Raw genomic sequence first — 7,096 nt, 5'->3', positions numbered from 1 at the left:
CAAATTCCCAAGATTAGCTGTCACTTAAGAGGCTTATTTAAACATTCATATTTAGAAAGGTATATACGGTCTGTCTTATATTCCTTCCACTTTAATGCATGTAGTTAAATTTTATTTTTTTTATTATTGGTGGTATGTGGTGCATGTGTGTGGTAGAGTCACGGACCTGCTCTATTGCACAGATGTGGAGGTCAGTGTGTGTGTGTGTGTGTGTGTGTGTGTGTGTGTGTGTATGGTAGAGTTGTGGGCATGATCTATGGCACACATGTGGAGGTCAGTGTGTGTGTGTGTGTGTGTGTATGGTAGAGTTGTGGGCATGATCTATGGCACACATGTGGAGGTCAGTGTGTGTGTGTGTGTGTGTGTGTGTGTGTGTGTGGTAGAGCTGTGGGCATGATCTATGGCACACATGTGGAGGTCAGTGTGTGTGTGTGTGTGTGTGTGTGTGTGTGTGGTAGAGCTGTGGGCATGATCTATGGCACACATGTGGTGGTCAGTGTACGTGTGTGTGTGTTGTGGGCATGTGCTGTGGCACACGTGTGGGAATCGGAGAACGGGTTTATGAAGTTGGTAGTTCCCACAAATCAATCCGGGGAATCAGGCGCCGGATGACGACCTCCCCCTGCTGAGCCCATCTCACTGCCCCCTTTGTTCATGTGTTATGCTTATGTCCTTACAGGTAAATTCAGTCAATGTTTTCTTCACTCTCTTGTTCTCAGAAGCAGGCTCTTTGGGGACTGCAGATGAATTTTGTTTGTAACCATGGCAACGCGGATGCCCAGCCCAAGTGCACCTTTCGATACAGTATCTGAAAGGAGCATTGTCTTCAAGTTAACAAAGGCAAAACTTGACAGAGCCTGCTCATTAGTGACTGCCACTTGCCCTGCGTAGGAGTCAGCCTGACTTTGAATTGTAGCTCCTCCCTCCACATCCACTTGCTCTGTGAGTTTAAGGATTTAATTAGCCTCTGCACCTGCTAATTCCCTCATTTGTGATGCTACCAGAGTGACTGGAGAGCTCACCTGAAGAAGCAAGCAACTCCCACACGGGTCTAAGCTCCATTCAGGATTTAGCCACATCCATAAGAAAAAACAAAAGACACAAAAGCAAAACAAAAACAACCCACCAAGCTTGGCTTTCCATTTGTGGCAGCTTCCTTCTCAGAGCTGGGGCCTGGTTGGTATGCAGAAGGCATGTGAGCTATGGAGTCTGCTTGTCATCATGAGAGGGGGCTAAGTGGTTAGCCACTGGTTGAAGCACATCCGGGGGAACCGTGGTGGGCCTTGGAATTCCTAGATAAGGAAGTGCTAAGCGCCAGAGGCCTCTGCTGTTCTGGGGAGAGGCAGAAGCATGGTGGCTCTGAGGGCCACCAAATAAGGAAGGGCATCATTTTCCCTACTTATCGGTGCGCATGCCAGTGAGCCCAGCAATGTGCCTCGTTCATGGCAGCATCCCCAAACATGGTTTGGAAGAGATGTAGGTGCTGCATGGAGCTGAGAGGTAAAGCAAGGAAACCAGCAAGTCAAAAACCCTTTTGTTTGTTTGTTTGTTTCTTTGTATGATTTCTAACCTTTTGTTTCTTACTTTCTCCAGTTGCCATACGTCATTTATCTAGAAAAGAGGACAGCTGTCTTTTCCCAAAGCTCCGGTGACCCTGCCCCACCCAGTGTGACTAGCCCAGGTTGGTGGTTCTGATCTGTTGCCAACCCAAACTGGCTCCCCGGGGAGCCATTTGGTAGTGTTTCCAGGGGCCATTTCCTTGCCAAGCATTCCTTTTTAGTGAGAGGACATTTTTTCATCCCTGATAAACAACCACAGCCTCCAGCCTGCCCAGGCTAAGATGGGTGCTTGGCTCTCCTTCTGCTCTTAGTCCCCAGCCCCCAGCATACCTAACCCCTGAGGGGTCCATGGCTCTGTAAATTCCTTTCTGAAACCCAAGATCTTTGTCTCCAGAGGAATGCAGAGATCCCCAAGGGGCTTCAGGCTCCCTACTTCTGAAACATTTGCTCCTGGCTCAGGAAAGTCTGTGTTTGCAAACAGGCCCTTCCCTTTCTTGGGTGAATTCAGTTTAGGAGGCTCAGGCAGGCTACTCCAGTGGGAGGGACAAGTTCATCTCTGCACAGGATAAATGACAAAGCCGGGGATGGCCGCAGGAGGGGAAGAGCTAAAAGGTTCTGAACCCAGTCATCATTAGAGGGTGAATGATAATTCCACTTCCCAGGGAAGGCTATTGTGCCCTGCCAGTGCCGAGGTGGCAGATTAGAGGTGGGGCAGCAGAAATTAATTCCATCACTTGGAAGACAGAGGCAGGTTGATCTCTGTGTTCAAGGCCACCCTGTTCTACACAATGAAAGTCTGTTTAAGAGAGGGGTGCAGGCAAAGAAAAATTAAATAGTAGGAAAGAAGTTGGTTGTGTGGGAGCTGCCTTCCCCCTGTTACCCTCCTCCCTGGGCATTTTATTTATGGTTTAGCAGTCTCTTAATACACGTCTCCTTGGGCTGAAGAGATGGCTGTTGTTAATTAAGAGTGTTCTCTGACCTCTCAGAGGACCTGGGTTCCGTTTCCAGCATGTGCATGGTGGCTCACCACCACCTGTAACCCCGGGTGACCCAGTACCGTCTTCTGGACTCTGCGGGCGCTGCCCTCCCGTGGCAACTCACATACAATAGTGGATCCATACATAAATCTTTAAAATACATATTTCCTTAACCCGGAAACCACCTCAGAAAACTCACGTTTTGAAAGGTAAGATGTCATTTTAGGTGTTACAAAATGCGGAAGGAAGTCAGTCCGACCCTCTTCGCTGGGGGCGGGGAGGGGGTGTAATGTACTTCATAGACCCGTTGAGTGACAAGAAAACGGGTCATGGCGAAGCTCTTCCGGTCTGAGGTGTCTTTTCCTTACCAGGCCCAGCTGCTCTGCCACTTGGACAGCCCATTGCCCACAGGAGCCTCATTCCGGGTGTTGCTGTGGCTCCGTGAAGCCCCCGAGAAAGCAGCCTCTGGCACTGTACAAGCGGATGGGCTGCTCCCTGCTTGTCCCTTCCGGTGATCCAAGCGGGATCTCTTTAGTTTAAACTCTTCGCGCCTAGGGAGCGCCAGGACTGCTGTAAGAACGTGGTGCGCAGAGAAATCGACATTCTTGCTCCAGGGGACCCAAGCCTTAGGTTCCTATCTTTAAAAACGTCAATTTTTCGAAACATGTAGGAAGTTGAAGGAAACATGTAAAGAGCCCCTGCACAATCTTCTCCATTCATTATTTGTGATTATATTCGTTTTGTTGTGGTGGTGGTGGTGGTGGTGCTCATGCGCGCTCAGTCTTTTCCCACTTTTCTTTTTTCTGAAAGTTTAGAGCACTAGTACCCTATTCCTAAGTAGGCAGAATACGTCTTGGAAGCCTAAGAAGATTCTCCTTCTTCATAACCAGCAAAACCATTATCTTGAAGAAAAAAAAAAAAAAGGCTCTCTTTGGCTAGGAGGTAGTAGCCCCTTCCTTTAATTCCAGCGCTTGGCAGGCAGAGATAGGCTGTGGTAGTTTTAGTAGGAACGGTCCCCATAGACTCATGTGTGTGAATGCTTGGCCCATAGGGAGTGGCACTATTAGTATGTGCGAGCTTGTTGGAGGAAGTGTGTCACTATGGGGGTCGGCTTTTAGGGCTTATACGCTCAAGCTATGCCCAGGGTGGCACAGAGTTGCTTCTGCTGCCTATGGATCAAGATGGAGAGCTCTCAGCTCCTTCTCCAGCACCATGTCTGCCAGGATGCTACCATGATGATACGGACTAAACCTCTGAACTGAAAGCCAGCCCCAAGTAAATGTTGTCCTTTATGAGCGCTGCAGTGGCCATGGTGTCTCTTCACAGCAATAGAAATCCTAACTAAGACACAGGTGGATCTCTGCGTTTGAGGTCAGCCTGGTCTATGGAGTAAGTTCCAGGACAGACAGGGCTACACAGAGAAACCCCATCTCAAACAAAACAAAACAAAACAAAAACAAAGGGCTCTGTCTAGGTCAACCATGCTGTCTACAATGACACTCACAGCTCTGAGCTGTCCAACAAACACATTTTATAGCCTTTGTGTTTTAAGTGACCGGATCTAGCTGATGCTCCCAGCCTCTGGCTCCTTTCGGTCTAGAACAATCCCTCTTTCGTGTTTGCTGTTACCGAGCATTTTGAAGAACCCACTTTGGCTGCCCAGGGAATGTCTGGAAGTCCACACTTGTCTGCACGTTGCCTTATGATCAGATTCAGGTTAGACATTTTTGCAAGGGTTTCACGTAAGTGATAGCACATGTTTCCGATTGCCATACTTTCAGAAACTTTTAGTTTGGGGAAATACGACAAGGACAAGTTAAGTAAACACACATTTACTGAATTCATAATCTGTCTCAATACGACCTCTTCAGGAGTCTCTTATTTCAAGGTGTGAAATGAGGAGACTGGATGAGATATCAAAGCCCTGTTAGCTTCCAAAACCTAACAACCTCTGAGGAAAGTTTTGCTTCTCTGGAAGGAGCGAAGTAGTTCACACAGATTCAATGGCAGGGACTTCAGTTTTCAGCTGCTTCTCTACCTTTGACTAGCAGAAGTCATTGCAGAAAATGCTCAAGAAATGCTATCGATGGTGTTACAATTCCCTGGTGTTAGGATGGGACAAACAGCCACAAGAAACTGTCGCAGTTCCACTGTGACAAAAGTCTTAGTCCTGGGTGTTTACCGCCTGCCCCTGTGTATTCCTGATGGTCAGTGTCTCCTGATTGTAAAAGAATTTACGGTGAAGATAACTTGTGGTAGTTTCTGTTTTTTTTTTTTTTTTTGCAATAATCTTTCTTGAAGTCAGAAATTGCATTTTGAAAATGATTTTCCCCTGCTTTAATAAATGGCTAGAAATGTTAAGATGGATTTTCTTCCCATGTTTGCACTCACAGAAGCATTTATCTCTCATCCCAAACGGATGTCCTATGTAATTGAGTGTGAAGTAATTCCAAAGTTGCATCAGAATCTTTTCAGTGCGTTGCTATGACAATTGGACTTCTTTTGAAAAATAATTTTTCAAAAACCAGCCTAGCTTCATTACCAATTCTCCACCAGCCACAATAAGTTTGGCCTTTCAAAAAGCTGAGGGGAAATAACTATGCAATCATATTTTAACTGCTTCTTCTTGAAGTTGTAATGGATAGTAAAGTCATCCTTATCATGATCTGAGAATGATGATCCTTAAGGGTTTTTCCTTTCTAAAACTTTGGAAATTAGAGAAAAAGCCTAAACAATAGCCTATTATTTGAGGGGAAATATGAATTTTAATAGAAAGTCACTTCTATTTAAAAAAAAGTCACTTCTGACCACTTATCACAAAAGAAAGCGCTTTGGTGGGTCAGAGCAGAGACAACAAGGCGGAGGACTGACAGCTGGGAAACCAGGAATCCCAACACTAGAGAAGGGGGGGCATTCTGAATTCAAGGCCAGTATGGGCCTCACAATGAAACCTCTCTCTCTCTCTCTCTCTCTCATACACACATACACACACATACACATACTCTCACACAGGTGCTCGCAGGCCCCACAGCTTCTGCCTTCTTTCATCTTCCTCAACTTGAGGCAGATGAAGTGTGTTGCACTGTAATTCCCCTTAAACAATTCAGCAAACCTATAAAACCCACAAGGACAGAGGAGTCTGTTTTGTGTTGTTTTTGGGGAGGATAAAAGTATCTGACACACAAGCAGGGCTAAATAAACATTAGATGAGTAATCCCCCCCCCCCTTGATGCCAGTACAAGACTTAGGTTGGACTGGATGGGTGAGAACTCTGCCACCATGCTACGTGCTCAGCCTGAATTTAATGAGTCCATTTTATTAATTTGTTAATTGTTTCTCACATCCTTTGTGAAACACCCACATCAAATCCCGAGACACCCAAGATCAGGATAGCTGACCTCTCTAGCACAACTTAAAGAGCATATCCACATGTAAGTCTGCATCCTGGTGTGAGGTTCTCAGAATGGAGTGGAAATTAAACCAGGGGGGAAAATGTTTTTAAACGTCAATACTTGTTCTGTAGTGCAGGGATTTGCATTTTGTTTACCTGGAGTCTTCGGTGTAAGGTTTTTTTGTTGGTTTGTTTTTGTTTTCTTTTGCCTTGTGTTTAGGCTTCACAGCCCTCTAAGGTGCACCAAAGCTCAGAACCACGGCCCTAGGAAGTGTTAATTTACATCCCAGGGGCTCTAACTGCGAGGTTGCACTCTTTAGGGTGCATTAGCATTTGAAGGATCCTGACGAAGCGCTACCCTGCAGAGTCCCTAGCCCCTGCGTGTACCTGCAACTTCCTTTACTACTAGAAGATTACCTGCCAATTACCATGAGAAATGGTGCAATTTATTTCTCACTAAAAGGAGAATTCAAGTTATGCGGTTTGGCTGGAAATGAATTTAAGAATCCCACTGGAGTTCACCTAAATATTTATTTAGCCCCACTGAGTGCCTAGCATTTGCCTATGGCTTTGAAGTCCCAGGCCTTCAGAGAACATTAGGAGTCACCCAGACAATCAGAGGAAGCCAATGACTAGAATGGAGTTAGTTGAGTTTGCCCTGAGTAAACGTTTTGTGAGGGACATTGTCCATTGCCTGGACTTCCCTGACTCTGGTGCCTTTTGGCTGGGATGAATTCATAGGAACAGCAGAGTCAACCCCGGGTGCTTTATTTACTGTTACTTATTGTCAGGCTGGGAGAGCAGGGGTCAGACAGACTCCTTTGTACACAGACATATGAGGAGGGGTCATGGCTAGGTAAAGAGGTGGTGAATTTCTAAGGAGGCCAGCTTCTTCCTCAACCTCCTGACTTGAAACCAAAGCTTTGTGTCCCACCAGCAGGCAAGTCTGGATCTCACACAAGAGTTGGGAACCAACCAACCATCCCACCTGTCTTCAAACTGACCAACCCTAGGTTAAGGAAGGAAAACTTGAGGGTTTTTGAAAACCACAGGCCTCGAGGAGAGAATAGATTTTTTTTTCTCTGTGTGTCTGTTGCATGTGTGTGCTTCCTCACTCCTGACAAACGCCTTACCTGCTGATTTTGTCTGTGGGAGGACTTCTGCAGCTT

At 46.2% G+C, this 7,096-nt stretch overlaps 1 long non-coding RNA gene across 1 annotated transcript; it reads left to right on the top strand.

Annotated features, from left to right (window-relative positions):
* The first annotated feature begins 1,347 nt into the window (after positions 1-1,347).
* LOC132647725 (uncharacterized) lies at positions 1,348-3,006 on the top strand. The gene is made up of 3 exons (XR_009586119.1): positions 1,348-1,500; positions 1,594-1,681; positions 2,908-3,006. It is a non-coding gene; the product is annotated as an uncharacterized LOC132647725 (long non-coding RNA).
* The last annotated feature ends 4,090 nt before the right edge of the window (positions 3,007-7,096 follow it).

Source organism: Meriones unguiculatus, chromosome 1 (genome assembly GCF_030254825.1).
Source record: "Meriones unguiculatus strain TT.TT164.6M chromosome 1, Bangor_MerUng_6.1, whole genome shotgun sequence".
Lineage (NCBI taxonomy): Eukaryota > Metazoa > Chordata > Mammalia > Rodentia > Muridae > Meriones > Meriones unguiculatus.
This window is presented reverse-complemented; position numbering and strand designations above follow the sequence as displayed.